General features: G+C 38.9%; 1 protein-coding gene across 1 annotated transcript in view; it reads right to left on the bottom strand.

Moving 5' to 3' along the window:
• Positions 1-20,658, bottom strand: part of COL21A1 (collagen type XXI alpha 1 chain) — an 89,151-nt gene extending 68,493 nt beyond the window's left edge. Inside the window, exon 1 of the mRNA XM_021551120.3 lies at positions 20,566-20,658. The gene's annotated coding sequence lies outside the window, so the exon portion shown is untranslated. The remainder of the gene's footprint in view (positions 1-20,565) is intronic.
• Positions 20,659-24,554: the final 3,896 nt, after the last annotated feature.

Genomic DNA, 24,554 nt, shown 5'->3' with positions numbered 1-24,554 from the left:
AGAGGCATCAGGAATGCTACAGCAGCCTTCAGTGCATGTCTTTAATGTTGAAAAACATCACATCACAGCATGATTTCTTTTGGTGAAAACCATGCTCCAACTCAAACTTCTTAAAAGGAATCAGTAAAATAATTGTCAAAACAAGCTTATCTGATTCACAGAACCAAACTGTATTCCCCTTACACATCATATTCTCCATTTGTGAGAATCCTCTATTTCATTTTCAACAAAGCTCGTACTTGGGAACTTCATTTTAAATATAAACGAAAATAAATGTTTAGTAGACCAAAATGGACCTATTAACAGAAAACAAAATCAAAAGGATAAAACCAGAGCTTAAGCAACCAGATAATGAGAATTCTAATGCTCAATTTACCAGAAAGAAAATAATATTACTGCACTGCACTTTTAAAGATGCCAAATGAACTCCAGAGATCTAGCTGCTGTATCTTGTCAACACAGTAGTTATTGAACAGGTAACAAAAGTGTACTTGAAACTTACAGAAACACCACCCAATTCAGGAATGAATATTTTAAATAAAACTTTTGCCAAATTTTCCCTAGTGATTTGCTTGTGATTGTACCAAACACAAGCAGGAAAACACATAGAACTGCTTTACCAGTTCTCAGTTATACCAAACCACTTTTAATTAAGTTGACATAGGAGAAATTCATACAGGGTTACTATGTTGCATCCAGCTCAAGTAAAGGGTGGCAGACTGAGAGAGTATTAGTGGAGAAATAGCACACATGTTACTGTATTTTTCAAGGCATCCTCATAGTTGATTACTTTTTCCACTTTAAAAGGGACAGAGCCCCACAACCAACCCCAGGCTTTCTAACTCTGGTGATGTATAGGGTGGCAGGAGCAAACCTTTGGCTATCTCCCAGCTCCACCAAATTGTTTAAATTGATGCCACAAGATGTAATGAGGTATTAACTGAGACAGGATACTGGGTTGGGTGGACCTTTAATGTGACACATTACGGCCATTCTTTCCACTGTATGCTTTTTATCTTGGTATTTTATTTGCCAGTTTGATAGCAAAAGGGATGTTTGAGTGAATAGAAACAGCCCTCTAAGGAAAACTGCCTATCTCAGGGAAAACAAGCAGCTTATATAAAGGCTTCCGCTCCCAAAATGAGGGCCTGTAGAGCACACACAGTATATCTGAGTGACTTGAATCAAAATTCAGGCAAATTTCTCTGCATCTGAGCGTACACAAAAGGTAAGGTAGGACCTTACCTTTTGGTAAGGTTCTCCAGAGTAGAGTTCACAAAGCATTATCTCTGTCTCCACCAAAAGGTAGGAGAGAAAGGTGGTACAATTAAACCTGGCTGCATCAGCCCATACCCTGTGAGGGCATGGTCAGAGAGAGGTGACAGCCTCCCCCATGCCCATTCACTGTTAGTTGTGCACAGGAGGAAACTCAGTGAATTTGGAAACCGATGACACAGCAACTCACCCACATGCTGTCATTGTAGGCAGCTCAATCGATTGGACAGTGCCTGCAGTTTATTTTTTGCTTTCTTCTGGGAAGTGCAATTTGCACCAACAGGTCCACTGAACTCTGCTGACTGGGAAGGGAATGGAACTCAGGTTTCCTATACAGTGGAAATGTGGTACACCCATTACTGAAACCAACAGCCTCTACTTGATTTGCAAACTAATTCAAGACTCTCAGTGCGTTACAAATGGCAAAACCATACAATTCCCAGAAAAGCTTTGCTGCACAGAAGTGCACAGAGGTTCAAATGACATCTCCTCTGCATGCACAGCAGAATAATTTCACATTAAATTTAAGTTTTTAGAATAAAATTTATGCATCTAAGCAGGTTAGACAGTATTTCCATCTTGCATTTTTGATGCCTAAAAGCAGCACCTTCTGCATCTCAAAGGGCAGTTTACTGATGCAGTCTTTCCATAGCAATTTTTCCAGTGCCCAGACAAATATACAATTTTATTCTTTCCATAAATACTCTCTGAGGAAACTTTCCATTTAGAGCAATTTGGAATCTTGTAGAATCAAAAATATTTGCTCTTCAGTGCAGTTTTGTCACTATGCAAATTCATAGAGAGAGATTTCTCTGAAAACCCTGGCTTCTCTGCTGCATTAAGATTTCTTGCTGAAGAACTACACTGAAAGGAAGAGTTTCTTCCTTAACTTCTTCCCACTGCTAGTTATGCCCTAAGAAGAAAGTCAGGAATGGTATGGTTTTAACCTTTTCCAGCATTCTGAGAAAATAACCAGACTATAGCTTATACATATTAGCAAGCTTTCCAAGAATAAGTTAACACTTCTCTCATATTGCATCACTGCATAAACTTCTCATAATTCAGCTAGACATCATTACATTTGGCATAAAAAGGGACAACTATAAAGACATTACAACGACTGAAAGGACATACAGAAGATTCTTTGCATTTTCAAAATTTCCTCAATACTACAGGAACTGTGCAGCGAGAAAAAAAGGAACCCCAAAAATCCTGATTAATATGCATTAAGTCATGTGGAAAAGGAATGCAATATTTCATCGCACCTTTTTATATTTGCTCTCCCCATTTTCAGAATTAATGGGATTTGCAAATAAAATGTTAGGGTAATTGACATTTAACTATTTATTTCTATCTCTACCTAATACTACCAGTCCTATGCATTCAAAAAGTCTATGAGCCTATTCTAAGTAAGTTTCTTTCATTAAGTAATTAATCTGAATCTGTATTTATTTCTATTTGGATTTCAGTCTCATTCTGCATTCATGTTTTCCACGTATTGTTCCTATTCATTTGGTTTTCTTGGTGGGCACAATTGATGAGATTGTTATACTTGCAAACATTTAAAATAACAGCATTTCTTGGGAAGGGTGAGACTGTACATACATATACATACATATACATCTTGTATATGTATGTATGTGCAAACCAAGCTTAATTAATTTAAACTTGGTTTGCACATACATACATATACAAGATTCCTATAAATAGATAAAATCTCCAAAAGTGACAAGTACATCGGTATCCCTCATATAATTTATTTCTGTTTCTATTTTGGAACAAAATATTTTGGCATAATCAGCAGTATAGCTACATTCATGCCAGGAGTTTTCTACAACATTGAACATATGATTAAGGATATTGTTTTATTAAGAGGGGTTAAGAAAGAAAATTATGTGTTTGAGTTACACATATTATGAGTTTTCTTTGTGTTTTGCAAGAGTAAGTATTAGTGCAACAAGGATAAAAAGCTGTTATAAAATGGTTCAATTCTAGCTAATTCTTAGCTGTACTAAGTCTAGTCTTCTAGACTTTGTGTACTAAGTCATGAATACATGGATATATAAAGTACACATAGTGCATAGTTTCAGGTATTTTATTTCCTAACCCTGAAATCGAGCAGAAGATAATGCCTGGACTACCTTGAAAAGAAAAGCCTAATGCAGGCATTGCTCGGGCCACCTGACCCATTTCCACTACCTTTGCTATCTCTCTTTTAACAACAGCAAGAAAGGTTAAGAGGCGTAGTTTTGTTTTGAAACATGGTTTAGTTTCCCTCTACGAATCTAAAGCCTACCTGGCAGACAGACTAAAACCAGAGATCTCCTAAAGGAGCTGAAGAAACATATGGAAAATTGAGAAGGGATGCAAAGACCTCTTGCTCAAGTCCACAGCTGCAGCAATGAGAGCTGTGCAGAGTTAATGGCAAAGCAACTGAGCTGAAGATCCGAGTATGTAAAGAACATGAAGACCTCAGAGAAATAATAACATCACATCTCATCTGCATTTTCAGAAATCAATCTCATCTGCCTCTGCACATACATCGGTTGTCCCTCAAGTACACACTAGCATGGTCTGTTTTGCTGTTCAAATGGTTTTTTGTATTTCTCCCTCAAAACCCACGAAAGGCAGTAACTACTAGTTGAAGATGATGTTTGATATTTCAATTATTTGTGCCACAGATACAATTTAAGTCTCTCATTAAGAATAGTCGACTTAACAGTCAAGAAAGTACTGCCAAAACAACTGATAAAGCAAACCACTTCAATCTTCATTCCAGAGCACATTTTACGGATAGGTAAGAAAAAAATTCAGTGCACCAGTATTTTAAATGCAATCATTCTCAATATGATTACAATTCCTATTATTAGAGGCATTCAGTACAAACAAAATAAACTCACAGGAATTAGTACTACATGCTAAGATTACACTTCCTATTTCTAGCTTTGATATATCTATGATGTATAAAGTATTATGCAGATTATATAAAGGTGCAGAGACGATTAAAGAATTCATCATTCTCTCAGCAGATTTTGAAAAGAAGGTTTTCATGCTAAACATTGAAGACTAAAGCAAGCAGTTGATACATACTATAAAACAAGTAAGAATATACATATTTTTGAAAGCAAATAATGCTCTTAAATGAGATGGGCTGGCTATTTAGTTTTCATATGATTCAGTAAAGCACACAAACCCACATGTTCCTCCAGTCTACAGCAGAGAGTTTGAATTCATGCTCCAACATCTGAAGTCACAGAAGACTTGTATTTTTAAATCAAATTTATTCTGGCACTTTGTACTTTGTTGGATTTATTCCCGCTCCAAGAGGATGTTGTGCCAGGACCTGGCAATAAGTTATTATGGGTTATAGAAAAAGGAGCTTACCACAGCATTTGAGCTACTGGACTGATACATGACTGACTGGGAAACCATATAGGATGGGCAACTTAAGGAAGTAACCACACTTGGCAGCTCAGATTTCTGGCTGGAACAAAAGAATTTGAAGTCCCCCTGGAAACCATGATTTAATCCTGTCTGTGAAAAGCCTGCGCTGTTACTTCTCTCTTATCAAGCATCATGAGATTCCACAGAACTTTCCTTCCTTGGATGGACCCAAGAAAAACAAAACAGCTAATCAATAGGATAAAATCTGACACTCAAGTGGTAAAGTTGAAATTAATCTTGAATATAATAGGAGTCTACTTAAGAAAAGTTTCAACCAACTCCTAGGGGAAATCTCAAAGTTCAAATTTTGACTGTGCACATGTATAAGTAACTGTGTTACCAAACAGGGAAAGAGAAAAAAATTAACAGTAATTACAACCTGGTTCAATAGTTTTGGAGCACATTTTGCTTGCACTAAGGAATTTAGAGTTCACTTGGGCCAGTGACAAAAGAAACAATAACTGGGGCAAATAATGAAATAATTAGAAATTATATAAAGTCATTTTATATAATTACATAAAATTATATCTTGTTTAACAGTGAAACCACTATAGAAATCCGTTTAAGTCTAAGAGAAAAGTACAACAATCTCTAACAATTAGTGTTGATAAGAAGAGTCATAAAGGCAACATAAAAATGGAATCAATCCAAGTAAGAGCTCCTAATGCAATTAAAAGACTACTTTTGGATCATGCTCATTTTATAAGAGATGCACAAAATTGCTCATTAGTTACTGCTATGGTCTCAAAGTCCTCAGAAAAGCAAGTCAGTTGAGGATCTAAACATTGTCAGTGGTACCAGATTCAACTAGGTTGTTGTATGTGAGAAACACATTTCTGCTAAACTCCTCACCCACTTCTTTCTTTTCCCATTACATTTATTTTCTTTTCATCTTTTATTTTAGTTCTACACTTTTAAAAAGGGAGGGTAGGGTTAGCTTAGCTAACATGTTATTTCCAATGTGATGACTGCAACATTTGCCATGAAAACGAGAGAGATGCAGTGAGAAATACATAAGAGGGGATTTAAAATAAGTTTACTGTGTAAAGAGTAAGTCTGCAGGCTTTTTTTTCCTCCTGCAAGTAAGGACCAGAATCAGAAATAGAAATTATATTTTTCAGTCTTCGTATCTTTTTCTTCTGTTCCTTTCTCCTATTCATTCTCCAAACAGGTTTGGATTCCAGCAACAAGCCCACTAGTGAAATTCATTGTCTTTTCCACAAATTATAATTTATGCTATTATTTGTTTTAATATAAGTAATGTTAAAGGCTGGAAAGGATAAGAATAATGCTGTGGATGTCTGCTTTAGCCGAAGGCATCAAAACTTCCTTTGAAAGTGTAGTCCTTTGCAATTCTTTAACTGTCCTCCAACTTTTCCCGTAATTTCGGGAAAAGGTCAATTAAAAGCAAATCAGACTTATCTTTAAAAAAAAAAAGCCACAGGAAAGGATGATTAGACTATCTGTTCAGACTTCAAAACCTAATGTCATTGTTTTACACTATGGAATTAATGGATGTTTATTCAATTTAATGTAGAACTTTAGACTATATATAAAGTATCATGAAGCAGACTGCCCTCTAAAACATTTGATTATATGTTAGTATTTTAGCAATATACAAACTCACTGACATCAATCCAGGAATAATCATAGAAGATGAATAGATAAAAATGACTTTTAGGTTTTCCAATTCTATTGTTTTTAAATGATACGATTCTGTTTACTCAGTCCTGTTTTCACTGAAAATATTGACAATTCACTCAAAGGAGGTTGTGATGGCTGAAGAAATGGAAATAGTTGAAATTCTAGAGGAATTTAGGACCTGAACTAGTAAAACATTGAAAGAATTACAGTTGTATTCAGTGGAGCTAAATCAAATCCTTAAGATTTTAAACAGGTTTTTGAGGGAAGAAAAAAGAACTCCAGCACATATACACACAAAAGGGAAAACAAACATTTGCTGTTTCAAGTATATCCAAAATTTGGTACTTTTAGAAATACTCACATTTCCAGAAAAGTATGATCCCAAGCAAAAATTAAAACCATGCAGCACTTCTACACCCAGCTGCTTTACACCTGCAAAAAGACTAAAGATAGTCCAGCAAGTAATCCAGCTTACTTTCTTTGAACTGTAATGACTCTTACAGCCTATGTAGACAATTATTTCTACTACTTTTATAAAGTATAAAATTCCTTCCTAGCCCTACCATACGGTGTAATTCACTCCACTAAGCAACTAAGGACAAAGTAGCTGCAGTGTTGAGAGTGAAATAAATGGACAAGCTGCATCCAGAAGGCTTTGCAAAGATGCATAATGGGCAGCAGTCTTGCACTATACAGCCCTGTCTCTAGGTACTCCTCCTGTAGAAGATTCCTGTGTATTTCTCTGCTTTCACCTTAAAAAAGGTAAAAATCATTAAGAAAAAGTATTAAGTAAGCCAGCATATAGCATACAAAGTTCTCCCTGGATGTCGTAAATCACTTTCTCACATAGAAAAAGACCAATATTTCCCAATGTTCCAGGCAAGCATCTGAACAGGGAACTGTTTTTTATTTCAGCATGCTTGTTATCGTAAGATCCCAGATTAATTCCCTATTTCTACATAAAAGCCCTGTACTTCTGTGGTGGGATGACCCCAGCTAGAGGTCAGGTGCTCACCAAAGCTGCTCTATCACTCTCCACCATAGCTGGAAGGAAGAAAGTAAATACAACAAAGGGTTCATAGGTTGAGATGAGGTCAGGGGGAGATCACTACCAGTTGCCATCACAGTCAAAACAGACTCTACTAGGGGAAAAATTATTTTAATTTATCACCAATCAAATCAGAGTAGGATCACAAGAAATAAAAGTGTATCTTAAAAACACCTTCCCCACAGCCCTTCCTTCTTTCCAGCTTCAACTTTAGTCACAAATTCTCTACTTCTCCCAGAAGCACAGGGGGATGGGGAATGGGGCTTGCAATCAGTTCATCACACGTTTTCTCTGCTGCTCTTCAGGGGAAGACTCCCATGCTCTGGCATGGGGTCCCTCCACAGGATACAATGCTCCAGAAACTCCTCCAAGATGAGTCCCTTGCATATGCAAAAATTCTTCATTAACTGTTCCAGTGTCAGTCCCTTGTGGGGTCACAAGTCCTGCCAGGAGCTTGCTTGAGCACAGGCTTCCCACGGGGTCACAGACTTCTTCAGGCATCCACCTGCTCCAGAGCGGGGTCCTCCAGGAGGGTGGATGTCTGCACCCCCATCCTCCATGGGCTGCAGGGGTACAGCTGCCTCACCATGGTCTTGGCCATGTGCTACAAGGGATTCTCTGCTCTGGCACCTGGAGCACTTCATGCCGCCCCTGCACTGAACCTGGTGTCTGCAGAGCTGTTCCTGTCACATGTGCTCGCTCCTCTCTCTTGCTGCAGTTGCCATTGCACAGGTTTTTTTCTTCTTCTTAACTAAATTATCTCAGAGACACTAGCACCATCAGTGATGGGCTCAGCCTTGGCCAACAGCAACTGCAGACCCATCTTGAAGTTGCCTGGCACTGACCCTGTAGACACAGGAGAAGCTTCTGGCACCTTCTCAGAGAAGCCACCACAGAATCCCCACTGATAGCAAAACCTGGCCATGTAAAACCAATACAACTTCACACATCCAAACATTCTGCTCTATTTTGTCTTGGAGCAACAGTGCATATTGAGGTGATTATCTATGAAATAGTAAGACAAAAAAAACCCCAAAAAAAACATTGCTGAAGTAACCTACATAGAATAAATTGACAATATTATTCTGGATAATCTAAGAAGTGCTGCTTTTTTTAGATATTCCTCAGTGTCTGGTAGTAAACCTGCTTCTGATTATTTAAAGAATGTCCTTTAAGAAAGTAATTTAGCCCCTTGTGGGAGTGTCAGCATTGCTACAGGTCACTGAGAGAGAACTTAGAGGAAAGTCAGATATCTGAAGGACTCTGGACAACTCTTGGGGTATGGAGAGTGAGGGTGCAGAAGCTGCATGCAGTCCTGCTCAGTACTGTCTTGGGCCTGGGGGAAGTGCAACCCTAAATCTCCAGGATATTGTGAAAATTACCTTCAAGGCTGAGAGTCATTTGGTTTTACAATAACAACAGACAGGACCATGCAACTTTGCTCTGCACTTGGAATTTCTTAGAAATCTCAATGTTCAAAACTGCAGAAAATAATTTCTCTGCCATTGCAGGGGGTGGAAGGCTGCATCCTGTTCCATCTTGCTAGCTTACACATGGGAAGAAGGCAAATTCCTTCCTCCCACTCTACATCCATGAAGAAATCTTCAACATATGGGTTAGAGAGTTGTCTGGCCCCCAGGCCATGAGACTTACTACTATACTCAGCAGTGATCCCAAACAGTCATAAGCACTCATCACCCACATATCTCTTAGGTTCCCACCAAGGAAATTAAATAAATCTGGCACTTTTCTCCCTCTTTTGAGCAACAGTTAAATATTATTTATCAGAAAACCTAACACAGACTATTCTGAGAGATTACATATTTTAATATATGGGTTATATATTATAATCTATGCAGTAAATAGCCAAAGACTTTCCTTTAAGGATGTGGTTTAAGGGTCAACATAGTAATGGTTCTGGGTTGGCAGACTTGATGTTCTTAAAGGTCTTTTCCAGCCTTAAGGATTTTATGACTCTATTCTGTCTCCTATTCTGTCTCCACTTTCATGTTCAAGAGAACAGTGCAAATAATTCAGCTTTTGCTTCTTTTTGACATGAAGGGTCCTATAATTTCTTAATAATTCAAGAGTGTCACATTTCCGAGTCAGTCAATTTGACTTAAATTAGCCACTGGTGAATTAAATGGCCAGTAGAGGTTAGAGCAGTATAGGGAACATTTTTTCTTTCAAAAACACAGATTAATTTTTTTGAAGTAGTTCCCATATCTCAAAATGTATGGGACATGAGTACCTTATTTTCCATAGAGTCCATTAAGAAGTGTCAGCAATGTAGTTTGCAAAAGGATGAAAAAAGCAACATTACTAGGACATATGTACACTTACTAGGACCTATAGCAAGTTGCTTACCCAGTATATTGATGGTAACAGACAGGCCTGAACAAAGTATAGGTCATGCTTTCTTGCAAAATTTGGCTTTCAGAGGAATACTACAAATTAAAAAAAACCCCAGATTTTATATTATTGTCAGTTTTAAATTTTTTTTAAGTGAAAGGAATATATTATTATTTGTGCCAGAAATTTGACATTCCAAAAGATGCCAAATGCATTTTCAGATATAATCCAGAGCTATTCAACTTGAGATGAGCTTTTCTTTTTTAATATCAGACTCATGCTCTTAGAAAAGTGGTCAGTTTCAGGTTGGTTGGTTTGTTTGTTTGTTTAGAAAGAATAATTTCTATACAAGAAGGAATACATCTTGAGCATCACTTACAGCACCTCAGAGAAAACACTTGTAGTGTTTCTAGGGTTTATTGTGGCACTTGAAACTAAGGATTATACTGTTATAAGTTAGACAGAAGCACTGTGCATACAGTCTTAGCGACCTCATATAAAGACCAGAGACAGAGAGACCTTTCTTTGGTTCTGCTCAGAGACATCCTGAAGAGGAAAATCTTAAAGAAGTTGTTAAGTGTGCTATTGGCTACAAGCCAATAATAATGTTACCTTACTTCTGCCAAAGAATATAGAGATTTTTTTGCAGAATTTAATACTAAGGAAGTGATAGACAAATTTGTTTTTAATAAAGTATGTTATTGTCTACATTCTGTACTGAAGTATAAAAAATATGTAAACTTTAACACAGACATGTAAAAATAACTATAGCATTTACCTACAAGTTGTAAAACTAACATCTGTGGGTTCAGACAAAACCCACTATTGTACAGAGTGTGACTTCTTCAACTTAAAATGACTGGATAGACTGCAGTTTCCACTCAAAAAAAAAAAAAAAAAAAAAAAAGAATAATGATCTCAATGGATCATAAAATCTGCATCTGGACTGTAATTTGTTGCATTAAGGCCCAAATATACAAAACATTGTCTGTACAACTGGGCCTGCAAACAAAATAGATCAAGAAGCCATCAAAATAAATTAACACACACATTACATCATATAACTTGAAACTTTAAGTACCAGCTATTCTATTTCCAGTTACAGAATGATATGCAATGCTCAAACCTCCACCAAATATTGCCTTTCATGTAAAAGAAACAAAAAGTATTCCTTGAAATTCTATTCCTCCAATTTTGATAATATGTTTCCAAAATAAAAAAATACTGAAATATTGAATTCTATGAGAATGCTAACTTAATTAATTCAGGGTAATTCTATAGAAATTATATTTGCCATGGCAAAAATGGTGGTACTTGCAGGTACTTTGAGACCTCAATTATGTAAGTGGTGTGTAAATTTTAGATAATCCATACAATAAGCTAAATAATTTCATATGGTAATTTACAATTTCATTTTATATAATGCTCATCTCCACAAAAAAATGGCTTTTTGGAGGAATCTACTATAAAGAGCCAAAGATGGTGTGTATAGTATCATATACCATTCTCTTACTTAAATTATAAGAAACAGATCCAACTCTTACTAAAATGGATTTTCTTGTCTCTGAGCCTTATTTCAAAATGTGTAATTACATTCTTGTTTCTTATTTGGGCTATATAATTCATGAGAATTCACACAATTTAGCTATAACTTAGCCACAGCTAGCAACTCTATTATAATACATAAGCATTGCTTTATATTTTAGCCCTTTAAAATCAAATACTGTCGTGTATGTTTTGGAATCAACTTGTTGACGATGAACTCTATATATGTCCATGATAATTGGTTCCAAGTCAGTATTAAAGGAGAAAAACGTACATATACAAATACAGAAAGCCAGTTTCTTTTCCGTAATATTGTTAAGCTTCCATGAAAACAAAAATAGATTTAAAATATCAACTAGTGAAAAAGGTGTAAGCAACAAAAACTAGAAAATAACTATTTCAAGGAAAAAGTACAAAAACGTCTATGTCACAAAAGGACATAGGAGTATTTCATAACCATTTTTGTAAAATTATTAATATTTTCCATTGTATCAAAATTTTCTCAACATCTTGATCTATTCATTTTCAGGAGAGAAAGACTACTTCCTGTTTATTCAAAGAAGAAAACAGGTTAATTATTTAAAGTGATTACATATTTACTTCAGGTGTCAATCATCAGTGCCTGAGTTCTATTGTAGTATTAATAGAGCAGAGTTTTCAGAATGAAGTCACCATGTAACAGATTTTTCATAGCTCTTTGATTTCTGTGGAAGATTTCATTGCCTGTAGTTGCCCAACAAGCATCATATAAGTAATTCTGCAGGAACAGGAGATGTGTATCACCCAGATCTATTTAAAAATCATATACAGTGACCATGAAACAAATCCAAAACTGCATGTGGTCACTTCAGAGTATTGAAGAACAGAGAAAACCAGGTCTTCTTCAAAGGAAATGCTTTGTATTGGACAGCTCCAGGGTGGTTTTGTTGAATGCCTTTTTCTTCCTACTGAGAGGTAGCATTAAACAATGAAATACTGGTAACTACAGTGAGTTCTTAGTAAGTGTACTTATGCATGCACAGAGAAGAAATTTTCCTTTGCTAGAAACACCTCTTCTGAAGGCAGATACCTTATTTAAATCCAGATCAGAAAAGAAACCGAGATAAAATAAATGGAATCTCTTTGCTCTTTAGGAAATAAAAATTAATCTTTATTCTTGGTACTGCTTAGCTTCCTCGGAGACAACTATGTGCTTCTGAAAATTAGGTGCAGCTGTCCTCTCTTTTGAGCTCCTTAATGAAATCCTTCACATTCAGGCTTCCCTCCCCTTTTTGGCAATACTTGTCAATGTTAATTTCAGCCCAGTCATGAGCACGCCATGGCCATGTGGGCCCCTTTGCACAGCAAATGGACTTAACCACAGGGGCATACAATTACATTCCTTTCTCCTCATTGAAAATTCACCAGGGAATAATAAACATAAACCTCTATTGTCTAGGACCTTTAAAAAGAATTTGCTGTTATTTCTATTCAGCAAATCTTCCTCTCCTTCCCTAACCCTTATTCTTTTCCATGGTAGTAAAACAGCAAAAAACTCCTTTATCATTTATCTTCTTTGTACTGAAAGGGCATATTTTTCCCAGTTTAATATATTGTAAGCATTTAGATACATTTTATTATCAGTGATTTCTCATGGCTGATGGCATTCTACATAGGACTTGAAGAATTCTCAATTTTACTTTTCAGGGATAGGAGAAAATGCTTCCAGGTCTCCTAATTGCCATTATTTCCCCATTTTTCTTTCTCTCTCAACTTCCAGACAGGAACACCATTTAATTTATTTGGTTGGTTTGCTTAGGCTTGCCATTTGATGCTACTTTCACTGTAAATGACAGTTTCTGAAAGAAAAAGAGGAGTTCTTTTCAGAAGGTGAGAATTTCAATTTCGTTTCAGTGGAAAAGATAATTATGGCGGTTGTCTTTGAAAATCCCCCTCCACATATTAACACTTTGTATTATTATATTTCCACATAAAGTTGCTGTGAAGGGCTGCATTGTAACTCCAATGTTCTTGGCTGTACTTTTCCACACTGTTTTGTCCCACGAGTTGACAGAGAATGTCATGGCATATCTCAAAAGTTCTCTCACTTTCACCCAACCAGTTCTGCTCCCTCCTAATGAAAACTTTTTAAGGAAAATGTGATAGTTAGGCAGATACCATTCCACTTGGGAAAAGAAGGCACATAGCTTCTTACCAATACACTGGCATTCACTTCAGCTTATATTTTTCCAGGAGTGATCTACATTACCCTTTACAGTCCTGTGCTATCAAGCCTAAGAATTAAAGAGCTGGAGACTCCCATGTCCACTTTCCATGGGTAATCAAACCTCTGATAAAATGGAAGTCCAGCATTATGTAACTTTTTCCTGGGTTTTTATCTTGGGCATAAAGTGTAATCTCAGAAGCGCTTCCCAAAGAATGCTTTTTTGAAACATTTCCCACAACTGAGAAAGGAGTGAATTCACAATACCACCAGTTCTGCATGGTCCACTTCCACTTCTATCAAGCTATGTTCTGCATAATTCACCCACCCTTTGCACAGAGCATTGCACAGATGTGTCTGCTCCTCTTCTCCACACAGGACACTGCAGCTATGCTCACACTTTATTTTCTCATCTGCCTTTTTAATCAGCTGGGAATATTATTCTATCTTATCTATATGCAATGAGGAAAGGGGAAACGGTAGAAAACCAGGGTCAGATCCCAAGTGCAAGTCAGGAGGAACATGCTGATCTGACCAAGGTAGGTTGCAGCTAAAGAGGTTAAAACAGCCTTGCTTAGATCTCTGTCTAATGGAGTCTCTTGGGGCCACAGCTCCAGGGTATCCCAGAAAGGTTAAAAGACTAAGGAAAAAAAAAATAGTAAATTTGAGGACACTTGGAAAGGTACTTTTCTAATTGCAACTACAATTTGAATCTTCTCAGTGTCCAATATCGGGAAAAGAATTACATACCACTTCATACATCTTCGCTCAAATATATGCATTACACTGACAGTCTAGAAAGCCCATCATGCTTGCTGGAAGTTTCTCTGCTAGTCTGTCAAAAATCTGCACACTTTAGTGAAGCAAGGGTTATACCACAAATATTAAACTGAGCTCAACATTCTGATACTTTTATAAATTGTACTCTTACTACAACTATGCAAATTTATCTAGACCTCTAGATACATGACCCTGGAAACTCTTGTAGAATTAGGGAGATTTTAAGGGGGTGGGAATTGGAATTACCTACTGAGACCAAAAGGAGAACAAGGTACTTTTGACAAGACTTCCCAAATGTCTATTAAAGGCTATGCCCAGATATACTCCTGCTGTTATACCAGCAGCAGTACTCTTCATTTATGTGTCTTTAAGTCACCTTAATTGAGCTTATTTTTATATGCTGAAACAGTTCTGACTAAGAAAACTTTTGGAAATCATTAACTTTACTTAATGAAGAAAGTACAGATTGTTATAACATATTTTGGAAAATACAAGCTGGTGTGCTTTAAAAATTGTTGGCTTAATTTCAAACTAGAGCTCAGAGCTTGTTTTCTTTCGTCCATTTTTTGATGCAGGATAAAAATTAGTTCAGACAAGTTAGGACATGTTTTATCATCACTATGGCTCTGAAGATTCACACAAAAGGGAAAAGAACTTTCAGTTTGGATAATGCAAGTCAATATTGCATCTTTTGTAAACTAGATTAAATGCAAAAAAAAAAAAAAAGCAGAGATTTGGGTAGAGAAAGCAGTCTTTAAAATATACAAAAAAGTTCTGAGCTAATCGAATGGCTGTGTACTGTTAATGTACACTCCAGCCATTCAAGATGAGGCACTCTTCATTTCAACAACTCAATTTCTCCCTTTCAAAGACAGCTTGGGTAAAGACAATTTTCTAGCATATTCAACAAATAAATATATATTTTTAAATATCCTACAAGTTTTATCGCACAGCATGTATACAGCTGTGTATATTCCACATTTTAAGCCCTCCCAGATAAGAATAGCTTCCTAATTAAAACATTCAAAAACCCAATGATCACTTCTTCATTCAACATCTTTTACACCCACAAACCTGCACACTTGTAAGCAAGTAGGCCACTTCTGCAGCAGATTTTACCTATGCTAAAGAAGATGGGAATGGCAGAGCTATATCCTGAATCACTGGTTAGCACCTATTTACACAGTACTCTACCACCATCTCCAAGGACAGAGTGAATATGAGGCAGACTTGCTATACCTCTCTGCCAGACATCCCTCACATCATGCAGGACTCCAGAAGGAGTAAATCTCTCTCTAAAATGTTACTGAAGTGCTGTCTTCACCTCTGCACAGACTTCTCACCTCCCTTTATCACCTTCCTGGCAGCCAGAACAAGTGACCCTGAGGTCCCACCCCTGGATCCTCCCAAAGCCTGGGAGGGATTAGCAGGGGGCAATGAAGAGGAAAAGAAAAAATGTTAGCTTGAGTAAAAATGGATGACTCCAGAGGCCAAAAAAGGCACCCCATGATGTGGGACAGTAAAATAGACAATGAGAAGAACTGGTCTGGATGGAAAGTGTGAGAGAATGAAAGAGATCCTGCTGCCACAAATCTCTGCCAAACCTTCCCTGCCCTAAAAATGCCCTGAGCCCTACTCATGCCTCTGTCTCATTGTCAGCTGCCAGAAGACCCCCAGCACTAGTTCCACAAAGGGCCCTTGCAGCCCCTTCTCAACCCTTCTTGCCTCAGAGGACCTGCAATTCATCCCACTCCCCCCTTGTTTTACTCTCTGTGATCTCCATAGACCACTCATTTTGCCACATCTGTATTCATTTCTGTCATTACTAAGAAGCCTCCAGCTCCTCTTTGTTTTTAGTTCAAACTAGAGCTTCAGAGCAAGCTACCAGAACTAACCACAGCAGAAAACCCTGGAATACAGAAATCTGAATTATTAAGTGGCCTTAAACTACAAATATACAAGGTGGAAATGTAAATTTCCTGTGTGCTAAAACAATACACTTAGCTGGCTTATTTTGAACAGACAGAAAATTCAAGGAAAAATGCAAATCTCACTGGCATGAATGACAGTTTTATTTTGTACCACATCAAGTCCAAACAAACTTCCCTGCAATTCTTGCATGTTTTTAGTTACAGAGATTAGGTCTCATTCCAGTGCCTGTGTGTTTTACTTGGAGCAGCTATTAACTTTTCACTATTTAATTCCTGTTTTACTACAGCATGAAGCATACTGATAAGAAGATCAATTACTCAACATTGAAATTATATAAATCACATAAAATTCCAAAAGGTTGACACATATTTACCTTGTGCTCTCCTTTCCACTCATAGTATTACTCAGTATGATCAACATTGCTATCTCCCTGCTCTCTATCTGCTGTTATTCATGAATAGTGTGCCTGACATCTACCCTCAAAGACTAAATCCATCAGCACTTCTTTAAAACAATGCCTATGAAGATTAATAGTAACTTGGAAAAGTTTCTTTTGTAAATCTCATTGTACCCCAGTACAACAGAAATTAGAGAGAGGAAAAAAGTCCTTCAAGACATTTTTTCTATGCTCCCTACAGGAGCATAGGAACAGGCCTAAGTTTTCTTCTACCACAAACTGCGTTTTCCCAGAGCCAGACCAGTTTTAAATGAAGGAAGCCTTGCAGGGCTCAGCCTATTTTCATGGGCAAAAAGAAGGGAAGAAATGTCAAGCCTTGATTATTATGGGGTTGTTTTTAGTCAAAAAGATTGCTTTGTATTGCTATGGTGTAGCAATCTTCTTGACAATTTTCTGCCTACCCTAAATTTTACTCCAGATGACAAGTATTGGCTACTTACAAGCCGACCTGGCTGGAGGAGCCACCTTTAATCCAAAGAGCTGAGCTTTCCCACCACCGGTGCTGAAGGAGGTGTGCTGGATTCTTCATGCAGAGAATGCACAGCAGGCAGCAAACCCTGCAGCCCAAGACGCTGCAGGACAGGCGAGCCAAGAAATGCTGCAGAACAAAGCAGTGCACAAGCACACACAATGCCCATTCCAGAGGCCACGTTGGTTTGTGTAACTGGTTTGTGCCACGTTGGTCTAAACTCCCAGGCAGTCTCTTTGTGACTGTCACCCTGGGACACGTGAAAAAGTTGGCCTTCCATTCTGTGTAGGCCCACCCTCCCTAAAGCCCAACATTTCCAGATACTTCAGATACTCACTGCTGTGCTAATGGGTAGATTTCACACATTATCAACACAAAATTTGAGTCAGTGAAGCTCTGAAATGTTTCAAGGGCTCATGGCACCAACAGGCGGTCACCAGTCCATCCCCCAGCCAGAGCCCCGTGTCAGCCCCCAGGGACCTCAGCCTCTGTCCCAGTGATGCCACAGCCCAGCCCAACTGGCCATGGGCCTCCTCAAGCCAGGTCCCACGTCCCAGCCTGGCCTCAGCCCATTCCCAGGGAGATACAGAAGTGCAGGGCTGGAGCTGCCCTGGTGCCCTCCAGAGACTCTGCTCTGTGCTGGGGCAGTGGGACGAGCTCATCCCTGCCGTCCTTCCACAGGGACCTACCTCCCACTGCTGTACCCGGACAAAATTAATCTTTGAGTTGATTCAGAGAAACTCTGATGGGGTACAGAACAATAAACCAGAAAAAATAAAGACATTTTATAAGGTACATCTTGGTTACTTCAAGCACTCTAGCCTGCCACACCACCACTGGTGTGATGGAAAGCAGCTGAGAAGCAAAGAGCAGAAGATGCCTCAGGAACAGCATGTCTTCAGCAGAGTTACTGGGCTCAGCTCTGGTCATGTCAGCTCAAAGAAGAGAAAGAAGGCAGAAACAAAGACAGCTTAATAAAACAGATTACTAAGAGCATTGAAAGGGTCTCTTTCTTCATAAAGAGACACCGGAAAGATTGAAGCACCTTTAGTCAATGCTTCTCCAAACACTAAGGGCAGAACATAGGACAGAAAATAGTAACAATCTAGAAAGACAGATTAGACCCTGTCTGTTCCTACTCTTATAAAAGAGGAATGTTAAAAAAAACTTAAGTGATCCGTTTTTGGACTAGGAAGCTAATTTCTGGAAGAAAAGAATGTGATAGAATTTGCAATATAATTAACATCTACATTCATAAGAAAAATAAGAATAAGAAAAATACATTCACAAGAATAACACAATAAAGGAATAAATATTGAGCAAAGCAGCAAAAAGCTCTAGGCAATGGAGGCACCACCCAGATTCATTTCAGTCAGCTATTTCTGTAACTAGTTTGGCTAATAATTTGGCTAATAATTGCAGGCAAAACTTTGTTAAATGTAGTAGGACACACTACAAATTTCAAAGAGTATATTTAAGAACTGAATTATATTCTGAGTACTTTCCACAATGATAATCATAGCCAATATAGATATTAATTAAACCTAAGTCGTTCTGCCTCGTGGACTTTCTGAGACACTCTGGTAATTACTGAGGACAATGTGATCCACTTTGCAGAACTGTACTTCAAAACTAAGCTGAAATTTCCTAACCTTTACCAATAAGTCAATTTACTGACAGTGATGGTACCAAACCAAGACATGATGTTCATCAGCAAATGACACACCACTGTTCTTAGACTTCAATGGCAAATGCAGTTTGAGCAGAAGGGAGAAGAATCACAAAATCTCTTCTAAAAGTTAGGCATGTGAGTGAAATATTACAAATGGATCACTGAGCCATGTTTACCTCAGAGAGCTGGTTCTTTGAGATGCATGATCCTCATCAGGAGTGTGTGAGTTCACAGGCTGGTGAACTCCCAGTTGCGTCTGCCACCCCTGGAATCTTTAATGGACCTGGAGAGGTCGTTTAGTGTCTCTGACAACAGGAAGGAAGGATCACATTTGTCTTGAGGATTTCTGGTGATTGGCTGGACATTAAATGCTCAATTATATGTACAATTAGACAGGACTTTCCCTACCAATTTAACCTAATCTGTCCTGCAGCAGCTCAGCAAGCTGGCTCTTGTTATATCTCCACTGGATGTGGAGAAGAGTTTGCTTCCCACCACTCTGCAGAAACCAATTACACAGTTAAAGATTGTTACCACATCTCTCATCAGTTTTTGTTTCCCTAGACCGCAACATTCCAGTTCTTTCACTGTTTTCCCAAAGATTATGTTTCCTAGATCTCTGACCACCTCCCGCTGAACTAGTAAGACTATGGGAACTTTGGTGTCCAGAATCCCAGATAGCACTGATACCACATACAAACCTCAAAGTCACAACTACCAAGAGATGCCATCATACATCTGCTACAACCCTGTTATGCATCCCCAAATGAAATTTTTGATTCTGCACATAGTTAACATGTCGTATCCTGTCAAAGTCCTCATGGTGAAAAATAAATTTCCTAAGGAAACTACTTAGCACAATTCTTCAAAGGAATATTTTGTGCTCATCCTTTAGTTCAGTATTATGTATTTAAATACTTGAGTGATATATATAATAAGAACAACCACAATTAATAAGGCTTGGAGAAAATTTTCAAGTAAGTTTACTAACTCCAACACATCCACAATGCTTTCTCAGGTTCCTGAAAGCTAGAAGACTTTAAGAATCAACCAGCGCACTGGTTTCCTAGCCTTTTAATCCTCGAAGACAAGATCCTTTCAGCACAGTAAATGCTGTGTACATCTAAGCATTACACAGGTAAATAGTGATAATCAGAAGTGGCCCACAGAGCAAATTTATCTTTTCAGGTACAGAAACAAGTATAAATGCAGTGATTACAAACCCATCTACTTCACTAATTCTTGTAAAGTCTGTATTCCCATGCCACAACCTATTAAAGACATTAACCAGTAATGTGGTACTGGTTACAGTGCAAGAATAAAACAGGTTTCTGCATGGCATAGAAGGACCTAGCAGGACATAAATTATTTCATCTCGTGCCAATATACTAACACAGGGTGTCATGCAATGCCAATCTGCTGCACGTAACGCAGTCACGTTGCACAAAAGAAAAAAACAAACAAACAAACAAACAAACAAAAAGCCCAACACTGCATCAGTGACACAGTCCACTACCAGCTGCCTGCTAAGAAGGGGGCACAAGTTTCCTTATCTGAGCACCCCGGCGCCCGCGGTCCCAGGGCGGCTCCCGCGGCGGCTGCCCGGCTGCGCAGCGGCGCCCGAGGCGGCCCCGGGGCTGCACCTGCCCGCGCCCGGCCCCGGCCCCGGCCCCGGCCGCCCTGCAGCGAGGCGAGCCCGCAGGGATGCAGCCGCGCGGGGATGCAGCCCCGGGACCCCTCTGACCTGCAGGCGCGCTCGCCGTCCCTCCGCGGCCGCGGAGCCCCGCCGCCGCTGCTCTCGCTGCCGCGCTCTGCCCGGCGCCCGCTCCACCGCGGCAGCCCCGGCCCCGCGGAGCCGCCCCGCCGGCAGCGCCGCCCCCGCCGGCCCCGCGCCCTGGCACGGCCCTGCTGGCCCGGGGCCGGCTCCAGGGCCGCCCCCGCCGGTCCGCACGGTCCTGGCCCGGACAGGCTTTCCCCGCTCTGGAACAGCATCCTACCCAGGGCTGCATCGGGGATCAGCAAGCTGTGGATACCAGAGGGACAGGCCGGTGGTTTGAAGTAGTTTGGTGATGCACTCCTGCCCATCATTCAGCATTTTTCTCCAGGTGAAGGGACAAAATTACTTCTGGCCTCAGAGATTGCTGCGTCCAGGAGACAGACTAGTGGAAACACTTTGTGTTTAGACAACAAGCATATGACTTTCATGCGTAAGGAGGTTTTACTAAAAGTGGGAGCTGGTGTCCCGCACCACCTTCACAAAATCTTCAAGAATCCCCACACTATAAAGAGGTGTGCAAGCCTGCCTGGCTCAGGTGAAGCAGTATTTAAGACCTCTGGGGCCATTCCCTAATTATTTATTTACAGGTTGTTCCTAGGTGATTGATGTTCCCCATGTCTGTCCCTACACATCCATTAAAGCTCTGGGAAAAACATCAGAGCTGTGTCACACAAGCCTTGCCCTTGCCCTCCTGTGACAGAATGCATATGGAGAAAAACTTTAAGTCAGTAACACAGAAGTGTTAGTTTTCATCAGACTGTGTGCCTGGCTAACATGGGTCTGAGCCTGATAGGGAAGTGCAGCTGACCTAGCTCCCTGTGACTAAAGGATACCTACATTAGAATCCAGTGTGACTTATGGATGCCAGCAGTCACAAGCAGAGGCTCCTTGCTCTCGTACTCAAGGCCTTATCCCTCTGCCACTGCCATTTTCAGGGTCAAGATAACAAGGGCCAGCTTGTTATCTTGATGCCTTTCCAAGACGTCATGGGTTATTTGTACTGTGGGCACACCAGTACCCATGACCAATTAATCTATTTTGTGGTAAGAGACCTCGTCTACTCTCTTCCCTCAGATGCTTCCTGCTCGCCTTATACCCACACCTGTGTAAAACCTTGTGTTTGCAAAGTTCATTCAGGCAGCAGACAAGTCTGGGTTCAAATGTAGCCCCATTTGCTTTAACAGGGAGCCTCTTTTGACTATCACTAAGAACAGTGGATTTTTGCGAATGAACAAGGCAGGAAGTGTCTGTGTTGCCCACTCACACACAAAGTTTAGCCAAACACCTCCACACTTGACAGAAAGAGTTTTCACCTTTCAGTTAAGTGCAAATAAGACAGAAATTTTGAAAAGCAACCCTGCTGTTGCTTGCCTTCCCCAACACAGCAAAGGATCAAAAGATGTTTTTCTTTCTAAATTGTATCCCAGAAAGGCACTATCTGGGGACATCTGAAAGGAACATCTTGGATAGTTTCCCATCCTCCCTCTGCCCACCATAGTTGGGAAACTGAGCAGCTCAGCCATGAACAAATGTATATCTCACCTTATGATGATGCAGTTTGATTGCTGTCAGTGAATTTGTTCATATAGATGCGTGTATATATATCTGTCTGAAGACACACACATATGTGTATTTTCTGTATAGTTTTTTCGACTTTAAAAAAGAGCCTCTAAAAGAGAGATGTTTAAGAAATTCTGCAAATGAACTACCATGAAGTAGACAATACCTATGTTAGCTAAAAAAGTTAATAAAAAATCTTAATAACTATACCATGGCCAGAGTATATAATAGCAAATACCAACTCTAAGAGGGTTTAAATCTGAGAGAATCAATATTTTTTTTTGAAGTGTAGCACCTCTGGGCCATTGTTCATACAATGATGATATTTCTGTTTACAGCATGAAAAGCTTCCCACCATTCATGGCCCATGTATTCTGGCTCCTTAAATATGAATAATTTACAAACTTTGATGACACTCTAACCAATCTATCTCCTATGAATGACTTTAGAAACATTGTTACAATAAATTTATAAACTTTGCCTTTAACTGAATCTACAGTTAAACCTGGAAAATTGCAGTAATAAAGCAGTGGTCTTGTGATTTAAATAGACCATTGATCTCCCAGACTTCACCAAAAAAATTATTTTTTTTAATTTATGCCAAAAAATGGAATAGAAGTATAAGAAGTATATAGAAGTATATATTGTTAGCCCTTATCCTGGTCATGGTAGCGAAGATGATGCACAAAGTGGATGTGAGCACAGCCCCCAGTAGATCGTCATGTTGCTACCATATTTATTCATCTATTAAAATGTTCCTATTATTAAATTATTAAAATGGTTATTTTATCTTAGCTCTTTACCTGTCAGTAGCATTAGATGTTATTTCCTAAATAATGAGTCTGAAGAGGGGAAAAATATGCTCTTATGTAAAGCATAAAACAGTATGGTGCCCAGTGAGGGCATGCAGTCTAAAATCTAAGCACAAAATGTATCCAGATTAGTCATTTTGAGGTCTCCACTACATTCCTATTTAGCTTCAGACAATCAAAAATTGTGTCATCCTCCTCCCACACTGTGAAAATTCTCTATGCCTTTCTTTGTCTCAGGATCCTGTGGTTTCAAATTAAGTTTCTGCTTATTTTACAATCAAGTTGCATTAGCCAAGGCTATGTAGACAGAAAATTGTTTCCTTGTGGAAACTCTCAGGAGGACATTGATATTACCTAAATATATTGAAGATTGGATTAAGAAAAATACCTTTCAAAACTTATACACCTACTATTCTTCTATGTCTATTTTCCTCTTCCTGAAATAGGCATTGTAGCCCTTGTTCTTCCTTTCTCAGGAATTTTTTTTTTCCTTTTTCTTTCCCTCTGTGAAGTTTTAAAGAATAAAATAAACAGGAACATAGCTGTGCTGCGTCAATGAAAAAGTTTGGAAAATATAAAATGTACATCAATAAACATTTCATTATTACTGAGGCCCGCTGCTTTAATGACTTGCATACTCAAGTACTGTGCAAGTACTCAGAAGTACTTTACTCAAAACTAGCTTTACTGAGAATTTCATGGTGCGCATATTGGTGTGGATAGTGTTTGCAGATCATCATCCTGAGGATGTGAGTCATGGAGATAGCATGACTCAGCACTGGAGAAACCATGTGAAAGTCAATTCTCCCAAGCCCCAATTAACCAACCACAAATTCTCCTTTTTTCGTCCCAGCTGCCACACAGGGCCCTTTCCCATGTCATTCAGTGAGGAGAGGACATGGAGCAGATGAAGTGGTGGGGCATAAAAGACTGGTCATGAACCAGTATCTTTTAAATTCATATACTGTTCTGCATAATGGTTAAAAAAATACACATATTTAAATAATTTCCAATCAATAGTGTTCAAGTCATGTAGTTTGATTGAGTTACATCAACTTCTGTATTTGTTACTAGTGATCACATTTGTACATATTGTAGACAGCTACACTGATATTCCTTATCTATGACTCTGAGATTGACTCAACTGATGAAAGGATACTGCTAATAATACCAAAGTTTCAGGTGCAATCCTAGTACAGGCTATTTGCTTAAGAGGGAGGGGTACTTGATAAGTCTTGTGGATTCCTTCCAACTCTGAATATTCTGTGCTTTAATATTAAAAATATTTTTTTCTAGCTTCAAACATAATTTCTGCTCTCAGGCTTATCTGGCCTGAAGTTTCAGTGAAATTCTGTGCCTATTTTTACTTTTTTTCACCCCTAAAACCAGCCACTAAATAGTAGGAAGTCAGCCAGGAACCAATAAACTCAGAGATAAATGTAGACGCTGAGACAGCTCAATCTACACCTGTATATGACAGATAATTCTCATGGGATTGAGCCCTCTCTGGTAAAGAGCAATAATTCTTCACACCTCACCAGACATCCCATACATAAAATGTACTTATGGTTCTGATAATCATGT

The sequence above is a fragment of the Lonchura striata genome, chromosome 3, assembly GCF_046129695.1.
Source record: "Lonchura striata isolate bLonStr1 chromosome 3, bLonStr1.mat, whole genome shotgun sequence".
NCBI classification, from domain to species: Eukaryota; Metazoa; Chordata; class Aves; order Passeriformes; family Estrildidae; genus Lonchura; species Lonchura striata.
The sequence above is the reverse complement of the archived record's forward strand: the minus strand, read 5'-3'. Positions and strand labels throughout refer to the sequence as shown.